An 11,216-nucleotide genomic window follows, 5' to 3' on the forward strand; every position below is an offset into this window, starting at 1 on the left:
CACTATCTTCTCCAGTGCACTGCTCAGAGAGCCCAAATGCTGGGTTAACACAGCCTATCTGCCCTTGGACTGAGTGATGTTTTTCTTGACCACGCCTCCCTTTGCCTGCACATGCCCAATTCGAAAACTCAGTCCGCCCGAGTTAGGGCTGTTTTGGGAGAGCTCCAGTCTAAGAGCAGAAAGGCTGGAAAAAGTTTCCCAATTTGGACCACGTTTAAATTCTCAGATAGAGGAAATCACGCTTCTACATCAGGTCTGTCTATTTGCCTCCAATGAGGCTTCCGTCGCTTTAAGAGAAGGGCTGCCGGGTTTTCCCTGCTGTTGCTAATTGCAAGCACTGCAGGGGGTTGAAAAGGCTTGCACAGCGGGGGCTGGCTAGTAAGGGAGCAATTAGTGGGATAAACCAAGTTCCCTGTTGGAACAGGGGCGTCCCAGGGGGAGGAAAAGTCCAGCAAGGCTCTGAGAAGGCTCTAAAGCAGGTGAGCCGGATTGCTAGGATTCCCTCGCCTGCTCCATTTTGCCCGTCAATAGCAGCGACGGCTGGAGCCTTCGCACACCTTCAGGGCTGGAAAGAGCGGGAAGCGGCTGCGTGCGCATCCCCCGCCATTTTGGATCGCTCCGACTCACTGGGCAGAGCGGCAGAGCTCAGAGCGTGCGAGGAACAAGGCAGCAAGAAGAGCCCAGCCAGCCAACGGAGCCTCAGCGAGCCCTCAACGACTGCAGAACGCCGCGGGGAGGCTGGGGGCTAGTCTGGGAGGCCAGCTAGTCTCTCCCTCCGGAAAATAAGCTAAGTCTCGGGGAACCGAGGGCGGTGGGAGGAAGGAAATCCGACCCCAAGGCGGCCCTTCCCTCCTGGAGATTCTGCCAGCGCTTTTGGACTGCAAAGGCCAGCGCGTGCCCATCCCAACTCCAGCTATCTTCCAGGCCTCGTGGGGACCTGAAATGGCTGAGGAATGCAGGGAGGCCTTAGGGGATCAGGTGGGGCCCTCCAGCAAGCGCTGCAAGCTGGATCCCTCTGTAAATAAAGGCAAAGGGCACAAAGGCTCACTTGAAAGGTCTTCTCCAAGAGCCACAGTGGATCCCAGAGAGGTTTCAAGGCCCCTTCAGCCAGAACCTAGCCCAGACCGTCGCAGCAGGGAGTCAGCTTCCCCTGATCGTGAGGCCCAATCCCCCGGGGACAGTGAATTCTTGTCTGGGGATAACTATGCATCCAGGGATCCATCTCCTGAAGCATCTTGGGGGTACCCCGACTCCCCTAGCTCCTCCATCGGAGAGGAACGAGATTCTGTCCAGAATTCCCCCTTTGGGAAGGGTGGATCCAGCTCAGGCAGGCCTAGCCAGCGCAGGCCCAGTAAGCAAAAGAAAAAAAGGGAAAAAAGTCCTGCTCTCTCGGATGAAATGAGGGAGGTAATTGCCTTAGCCATCTCCCAAGGGATAGCTGAAGGCATTAAGCGCAAGGGCTCTCGCAAGGGCAAGGCCCCAAAGGAGAAACGCAAACCTAGGGCCTCCACCTCTAAGGAGCCTGTATCCTCCTCCCCATCTTCAAGCCCCTCTCACTCTGGGTTATCAAGTTCTGAGCAGGAAGAAGGGGAGATTTTCGCCCTTTCCGAAGACGAAAACCCCACCCCTGACAAGCCAAAATTCTCTGGCCTGTTTCAACCGTCATTATTCAAGTCTATCTTGCACAAAGCCATGACGGCCACAGAGTTAGGCCCCACTTCCAGACCTGAGGCCTCTCAGGCTTCCACTTCCAAGGATCTTAAGCATGGGTTGTTCAAAGAGACAGTAGAAACTCCCGAGGTTATTCCTGTGCCAGACCTATTTATGGACGCGGTACAGCGCCAGTGGCTACAGCCAGGCACCCTGACCAACCCCAGTGGGGGGGGATAGAACTCTATATGCAGTAGAAGATAAAATGGAGGAAATCCTCAAATTCCCAGAAGTAGATGCCCCAGTCGTGTCTCTGACTTCCAATTCCAACCTGCCAGCTGAGCTCCTAGAGGGACTTAAGGCAGAAGATAAGAGGTCAGAAAAGGCATGTCAGAAAACACACATGGCGTCTGCCTGGGCCATCAAGGCATCCACCTCTGCCTCCTTTTTTATTAGGGCCACCCTATTCTGGCTGCGCCAACTCAGGTCCAGACCCCCGCCCAGGAAATCTAGGTGGCGCCATGAGCTAACCAAGATTATTACCGCTGTCGAGTATTCGGCGGATGCCACCTTGACAGCAGCAAAATTCTCTTCCAGAGCTCTAGCTTCCAATATCACCTCCCGCCGCCTCCTATGGCTCAGGCACTGGCAGGCCGAAATGAAGGCTAAATGGAAGCTGGCATCGGCCCCATTTAAAGGGGGCTTTCTGTTTGGAGAGGCCCTGGACAAGTTTGTCACCGAAACCAAGGACAAACGCAAGATCCTTCCGGCAACCTTTAAAAGGGGTGACCGGAAAGGGGCGGGGTCCTTTCGTAAGAGACCCTACAGGAGCCAGGAAACAGGGCAATCTTCTCACCCTTCCTCCTATCAGAGGCCCTTTCAGGCAGGGGGGGATAGGCACCAAGACAGATCCTTCGGGGCTCGTGCCAACCAATCCCAGTCTTCCTTTCGGAGACCATTCCGAGGAGGAGGAAACAACAGTGGTGGATCCCGGCCCTTTCGTAAGGGAAAGTGACGGTCGCAGGGATCCCCCCATCGGGGGTCGGCTACGGCTGTATGCCGACAGGTGGGAGGAGATAACATCGGACAAGTGGGTCCTCAACACCATTCGCAAGGGCCTTCTCCTGGACTTCCTATCCTTTCCCCAAAGAAAGTTTATCCGCTGTCCTACCCCCAGGAACCCAGAAAAGAGGGAACGCATGAGGGCAGAAATCTGCCATCTCCTAGAGATAGAGGCGATAGAGCCAGTCCCCAGGGATCAGCAGGGGAGGGGCTTCTATTCGATCCTCTTCCTAGTGCCCAAAAGTTCAGGGGGGTGGAGGGCCATCTTGGACCTCAAGAGCCTAAATCAGCATCTGGCTTACAAGAGGTTCAAGATGCAGTCACTCCACTCCATCCTGGGCTGTGTGAGGGAGGGGGACCTATTGACATCAATAGATCTCAAAGAGGCCTACCTGCATGTCCCCATCCATGTGGCCCACAGGCGGTTCCTGAGGTTCTACGCGGAAGGGAAGCATTTCCAGTACAGGGCTCTTCCCTTCGGGCTATCATCTGCGCCCAGAACATTCACCAAAATTCTGGCAGTGCTAGCGGCTCATCTCCGCAACCATCCGGTTCGTCTGGAATGTTATTTAGACGACATAATCATTCACTCTCTCACCACCAAGCAGGCACACCGCGATGTTTCTCTAACTGTGCAGACCCTGCAGTACCATGGCTTCTCTGTCAACATGGAGAAGAGCCAGTTCCGACCATCCACCTGTATACAGCACCTGGGTGCGGTCATCAACTCCACCTCCTGCCAGGTATTTCTTTCGCCAGACCGGCTGTCGAACCTGAGACGCAGAGTGAAGCACTGCAGCCTTGCCAGGTCGGTACCCATCATTCAGCTGTCCCAGCTCCTAGGGATAATGATCTCGTGCCTGGGGGTGGTTCCCTGGGCTCGCCTTCACGCCAGGGAGCTGCAGTGGTTTCTGCTGCCAGTGCAGAGAGCCAGGAACAGCAACTCACTCAGGCGGGTTCGGCTCCCACGAAAGGTGATCCGGTCTCTGGCATGGTGGAGGTCCAAGGCAGTCAGGAAGGGCTGCCTGTTCAAGGAGCCGGAGAGACTAATTGTCACCACGGATGCCAGCCTCCTGGGGTGGGGCGCCCACTGTCAGGGCCACCTAGCCCAAGGCCGATGGACTCAGAGGGAGGCCGCCCACAGCATCAATTGGCTGGAACTGAGGGCAGCTCGCCTAGCGCTGAGAAAGTTCGCATCTCTAGTAAGAGGGGCTCACGTACTGTTGATGACAGACAATGTGGCGACAAAAGCGCACATAAACCGGCAAGGGGGCACTCGATCAAAGGCCCTCATGCTCGAGGCAGAAGCGCTGGGCAGGTGGGCGGAACGTCATCTGGCTTCTCTCAGTGCAGATCACATCTCCGGCGTAAGCAACCGGGAAGCAGACTGGCTGAGCCGCCAACGCATCGACCACTCGGAGTGGCGCCTGCACCCGGACCTGTTCCAGCAGATCGTGAGGAGGTTCGGCAAGCCACAGGTAGACCTGTTTGCCACACACAACAACACACAGCTCCCACGCTTCTTCAGTCGCTACCACTCGCCCCAGGCGGAGGGAACAAATGCTCTGAGGTCAGCGTGGCCTCAGGGACTTCTGTATGCCTTCCCTCCACTTCCGCTCATCCCTCAAGTGGTGAACAAGCTCCTGACCGAAAAGGCAGACCTCATTCTGGTGGCTCCTTTCTGGCCCAGAAGGCCCTGGTACGCAGACCTGGTCAGCCTCTCAGTTCAAAGACCTTGGAGAATCCCCCGGGACAAGATTGCCCTCAGCCAGGGGGCCATCACCCATCCGGAGCCCCAGTGGCTGCAGCTAGCCGTTTGGCACTTGAAGGGGAGCTCCTGAGAAAGCAAAAATTCTCTGACCAGGTCATTCGAACAATCCAAGCGTCCAGGAAGCCCTCTACGACTAGAATCTACGATGCCACCTGGGCCGCCTTCTCACGGTGGTGCAAGACTAGGAACATAGAGGCCTCCTCAGCCTCGATCCCCCAGACCCTAGACTTTTTGCAAGAGGGTCTGGATAAGGGCCTTGCAGTCAGCACCCTCAGACGCCAGGTTGCAGCGTTGTCTACCATCCTGGCAAAGGGCTCCTCTCGCTCGCTGAGTCAGCTCCCCCAGATCAAGAGCTTTCTCAAGGGAGCAGCGAACATCAGCCCTCCAACTGTTCACCGGTATCTGTCATGGGATCTTCCATTTGTGCTTAAGGCCCTGACCAAAGCCCCATTTGAGCCTTTGAAAAAGACCAGTCTGCGCTACCTCACCATCAAAACCGCTTTCCTGGTGGCCATTACATCCGCTCGCAGGGTAGCCGAGCTTGCTGCGCTCTCTGTCAGGGAGGATTTGTGCGTAGTTCACCCGGACAGAGTAATATTGAGACTTGATCCGTCATTTGCTCCGAAAATTAACTCCCTGTTTCACAGGACTCAAGAACTTATTTTGCCCAACTTCTGTCCCCATCCTTCTCACCCTAAGGAGCGTGAGTGGCACAAGCTGGACGTGAGACGGGCCGTGCGCACGTATGTAAAGAGAACAAAGGACTACCGCCGGTCAGAGGCTTTCTTTGTCTCCTTCCTCCCTGCGTCCCTGGGCCACAAGGTCTCCTCTCACACTGTGGGACGTTGGCTACGTGCTTGCATCAAACTGGCATATGAGCACCAGGGCAAGACGGCTCCGAGACGAATCACCGCTCACTCCACCAGGAGCGCTGCAACATCTGCAGCCTGGGCAACCCAGGCCTCTATCCTAGACATTTGTAGAGCGGCCACCTGGGCTTCCCCCACGGCCTTTATTAGAAACTATAAGATTGACACCTTTGCCTCAGCCGAAGCCTCCTTTGGCAGAAGAGTATTACAAAGAGTGGCTGAAATGCCAGAGGCTTCGGCGCTTCCCCACCCTGGGACTCAATAGCTTGGGCATGTCCCAGCATTTGGGCTCTCTGAGCAGTGCACTGGAGAAAGACCGTTGGCTTACCTGAACGGTCGTTCTCGGGGCACTGCGAAGAGAGCCCAAACCCACCCAGGTGTTTGTATTTTGAACGATGTGACTGTATTGACTGTAATTGATTACAGGACGGTTCCTTCGTTTTCGAATTGAGCATGTGCAGGCAAAGGGAGGCGTGGTCAAGAAAAACATCACTCAGTCCAAGGGCAGATAGGCTGTGTTAACCCAGCATTTGGGCTCTCTTCGCAGTGCCCCGAGAACGACCGTTCAGGTAAGCCAACGGTCTTTCATGAATGATATAACATGTAGACATCCATTTGTCATGCTTATACTGTGTGCCTGCAAGAGGGTGCAGAATCATGCCCAATCCTGACAAGCAATCACAATTACTGTATGCTATGAACTTCTCAAACTACAAAAGATGATAGTGAAATGGATTTGTCATTTTTAAAACACTTCTTGGTTAACACTTTTGGAATACATTAAAATTGTTTCATCTTTTTAATGTAGATATTTGCCATTGTAATTATATTCTAATTTAGATTTCAACATATTCATTACATTCTTATTCACACTCCTTGTGTCAGAATTTGTTGCATAAATTCAAATCTAGAAGCACACACAGATAACTGATTCAGCTGGATTCATTTAACTTCTTTATATACATAAGAATAGATGCATAAATGTACAATACCAACAGGTGGTTCTTCCAAGTAAAGCAAGGCAGGTGAGTTACAGGCAAATACAAGCAATTAGTTTCATATCAGCAGAAGAATCCCAACAGACTGCTAGTTTACTTCTCAGAGCAGCAGACTGCTTTCTTAAGTTTCTGTTCCAATTCTCTGCACAGGCTCAGATCTGTTTAAACTCCCATTGGCTGATTTAGTTGTTATGCTTATTCATTGGCTGACCTTGTTCCCATGTCTCTCCCAGTCATGAATATTTTAACACCTTGCAGTGATTTATAGTGTTCAAAATTATTTAGTGTATAATCCTCTATCTACAGCTCCCACTGAATTCAACAGAAGTTATTTGCAGTTGAATTTTCCCAAACCTGTAGCCATTTCCATTTGTTCGTCATTTAGTTTTAATGGGCATGCTGTGCCATTTTAAAAAAATAATTTCAAACTATATAATTATATCCAGAACACTTGCATAGTCAATATTGAAATATTTAGCTGGTTAGAAACAAACTGTTCCTTTACATAATTGTCACAGGGAAATTATGCAGTTCAGAGGGACTCCATATTTTAACTGAATATTTCATAAAATGGGCATATGATGTTTCAATTAAAAATCTGACTGATAAAGGAGAATATTTGTAGCTTGGGTTTGAAATGGGTCCTTGGTCCTCTCTGAACTTGGTTGTTTTCTTGCAGAAATTTAATTACCTAAACTAGGTAATCAGTGCTCATCAACTCATCAATGACAATGATGGGTAATGAAATTGAATTGAATTGAATTTATTATATTTCTATGCCGCCCTTTTCCTCGAAGGGGAAATGTCTGCAAGAAAACAACCAAGCTCAGGGAGCACCAAGGACCCCTCAAAAATCTGACTAGATTTTTTTTTTAATTTGCATTCTTGCTACTGATTTTTAAAACTTTCTGTGAAACTTCCATATTGTAACTTACGTAAGTTCCTTGCAGAAATCTACTTCCTTGAGTTAGAAAAAAATCCCCTTAGCCTAGTGGAATGACTCCTATGCCTCTCACATGAGACTTATTTTGTGTTGGATTAGGTCTGTGTATTTACAAAACATTCAATAATATATTAAATATTACTCAGTGACCTAAAGCAACTACTTTACTAAGTTGATGAGCCTTATCGACATCCATAGATATTACTTATGATTTCTAAAACTCTGGGTGAAGGAAAAAATAATTATACTTTATTTATAGACTTTGTTTACACTGAACACATTGTGAAAGAAATAGAAAAATGTCTCTGAGGGAAAAATTGCTTTATCCTGCATTGTGAAAATAAAGCATTACATGATTTGTCTTGACACAATTTTTATCCCATTTCTTACATTGTCCATGATAGTAAATGTTAAATTGATAACTTGGTTTACATCTGACCAAACTTGAACATTGATGGAAAGCAAAAAAAGGGCAGATTTTTTATGCTGTTTCAATCTCCATTTCAATATGTATCTTATTGTATTATTTTGTATTAACTTTATAGTTTTTTGCCCTTTATTTTAAAATTTAGTTATGTGTTATTAAACATAATTGATTATGACCGAAATAATTCTTTAAGACATATATAGAATCTTCAGTTTCTGGACCAACTCAAAAAGAATTATTAATTTAGTGCAGTTGCAATATAAGATGATTATCTCTATGAAAATATTTATCGACCTACATAGTTGGGGAAATAGGTGGTAAATTAACTACAATGCTGAAAAAGTAGACTCAAATACATTCATGCTATGGTGAATGCATATGGCTATAGTGCAATATAATTCCAAGATCAATTTATTGTGAGCCTTCTTTGTCTAGTCCCTTAAATTTTCCTTTCACTCAATTTCATTGAGGGCCACATACGGATTTTGTTTGACCATGGGGGCGGGGCGGCATGGCTGGGCGGCACAGCCAGCTCAATGTCTCTCATGTCCTGGACACCTGTGGTGGCCTGGCCGAGGCTGGGGGATCCATTGTCCTCAGCGGAAGAAGATGAGACCAGGGAGAGCACCAAATCCTTGCCCTCCAGAGGAGCCTCACCATCCCTCTCAAGCCATGGGGAGAACTCCTGGATGGTGGCGCAGGCTGTCCAGAGCTCTAGGCAGTGGAAGGCAAGCACCCAGCCCAGCCTTCTAGCTCCCAGGATAACAGGACCCCAGCCGAGCCCAGTTCCACGAGGGGGTATCCAGCTGCGCTTACCTCGTCTGCTGCTGCTGTGCTCACTCTCCTTGGCCAGGTTGCTCATGGTGTGTGCAGGAGGGCAAAGTGTATAGGTCAGAGGGAGGCCCACTCCCTCTCCACAGGAGGAGACCTAGCTTTGTAACCAAAACATCCTCAGCGATAGGATGGGTGACCATCAGGAGAGGTCAGGAGGAGGATAGGATGGTGAAAGGGAAGCAGGGCTGCTGGTGGCCAAGTGCTAAAGCAGACCCTCCTTCCCTTTCATTATAATCTTCCTTCCTTTTTTCCTTTCCTCTTCATTTTCCTTTCTTCTTCCTTCCCCTTTCCTTCTTTTCCTTCCTTGCTCTTTTCCCTTCTTTTCTTCTTTTCCTTTCCCTTTATCCTTTCCTGTGCCTTCTTGGATGCTCAAATGCAAAAGTGGAAACATTTTGTGATCAAATGCCACTTTTGCTAGTAGTTTGTTTAGATAACATGCTGCCAACAAAAACAGAGCTCGGGAGGGCATGTGCGGCCCTCCCAAACTCTGTTTTCAGCTATGATGGTCTCCTGTAGCACTCTGCCAACAAAAATGGTAGCTAGCAGATTGTAGATCAGTGCCTGGTTGGCCTGAGGCACCATGGGCCTGTCCTTCACTATTTCCAGGGCAGCCCCGTGGGCCAGATCTAAACACCCAGCAGGCTGGATCCACACAGTGGGTCTTGAGTTTGACACCCCTGCACTATATGGAGCAAGTGGTAGGGAGGCCAATAACTCTCCCAATCCCCCACATTTTGAAAAGAATATGTTGAATACATTCAGGAGGTAATGGAAAGCAAACTGCAGAAGCAAAGGTGCTACTGCCCCCCCATCCCCCCAAAATTGTGCATACAGCCGCCTCTTGCCTCTGTTTCCAGTTTATATGCTATGGAAAACTAAAGCTATTAAGCCAACAACAGGTTGTGGCTATGGACCGTAATTAAGACTTTATCTTCAACTTCATCATAGTTCTGTACCCATATTTGGACATTTTCAAAGAATAAGCACATTGCATCTTTCATATTGAGGATGGACCTTATTTCCAGAAAGTGGCTTCTGCTGCTATCAGTCTCCAAGTTTATTTTTCAGAACCCAGATATACAGGTAATCCTTGACCTACAACAGTTAGTTTAGTGATTGTTCAAAGTTACAACAGCACTAAAAGAAGTGATTTATGACCATTTTTTACACTTACGATCATTGCAGCAGTCTCATGTTCATGTGTTCAAATTTTCACACCCCTGACAACTGGTTCATATTTATGATGGTTGCAGGGTCCCATGGTCATGTGATCCCCTTTTGCAACTTTCTCACAAGCAAAATCAATGGGGAAGTCTGATTCATTTAACAACTGAGTTACTAACTGAACAACTGCAGTAATTCACTTACCGCAACTAGGGCAAGAAAGATCGTAAAATGGGGGCAAAACTCACTTAACAAATGTTAGCAACAGAAATTTTGGGATCAATTGCGGTTGTAAATTGAGGACTACCTATATATTCTCTACTCTTGATTCAAAGGAGAGTTCACATTGCAAGTTTCTACCTTCATAAATAATAGGACACGGTGGCTCAGTGGCTAAGACGCTGTGCTTGTCAATCAGAAGGTTGGCAGTTCAGCGGTTCGAATCCCTAGCACTGTATAACAGAGTGAGCTCCTGTTACTTGTCCCAGCTTCTGCCAACTTAGCAGTTCAAAAGCATGTAAAAATGCAAGTAGAAAAATAGGGACCACTTTGGTGGGAAGGTAACAGTGCTCTGTGTGTCTTCAGTGTTCAGTCATGCCAGCCACATGACTAGCACTGGATCTTCAGCTTAGAAATGGAGATGAGCACTGCCCCTAGAGCTGGAAATGGCTAGCACATATGTGCCTTCATGAATACTCTTCTCAGGGCTTCAGAACTCACATAACAACTTTATAAAGAATTATTTCCCTCCATATTATGGAAGAACATATGCATGTATTCATCTTTACAAAATAGAAGATGAGGTGCAAATTACCTCTGCTTTGAATTTCCACACCCTTTTCTCCCTGCTTGTTATGGTTACATGGAACAGTACATTTCCAAAGGCCAATCTCCTGCACAGATGTTGCCTCAGGCCAAGATTCTACATTTGAACTCTGAGGGGAAACATTGCAGTACAAGCTATTTGCCACAAATGATCAAAAAAGCATTTCTTGCTTCATTTAAAATGTCAAGCTGAAATATGAAGATGTGATGAACACAGTTTTCCTGCATGCTACTTTGCATCAGAGTTGGGGAGCCTTAGGTTATAAAATAAGTTTCAGAGCACAGATTCCATTAACCTTTATCGCTATAATAGTTAAGCTGCCTAGGATACTAGGAGTCGTATATCAGCTTAAACAGAGGGCACAAGAATCAGGAAGATTATGTCTCTTCTCCATATGCAAATGTGAAGATTAGTTCTTTATGGGAAGCCCAGGTAGCTTTTCACTCAGCAATTGTTTTTGTCCAGTTAAATAGCTGTACGCTGGGAGGAATACTTCTTAACAGATTAAACTCCAAACTTCTACAGGAAATGCATTTGTTTATTGTATGCAATGGGTTAAATTCAGAGGTAGAAGGAAAGGCAACAATAAAAAGTACTACCTGCAAAAGGGAAGGGCAGGTAAATGCATTATGTGGGTGGAGCAAGATTTTATTCTGATTGCAGGAAGAAAAG

This window comes from Thamnophis sirtalis, unplaced genomic scaffold, assembly GCF_051295495.1.
Source record: "Thamnophis sirtalis isolate CommonGarterSnake01/CBP01778 unplaced genomic scaffold, rThaSir2_p1.2 scaffold_10, whole genome shotgun sequence".
Lineage (NCBI taxonomy): Eukaryota > Metazoa > Chordata > Lepidosauria > Squamata > Natricidae > Thamnophis > Thamnophis sirtalis.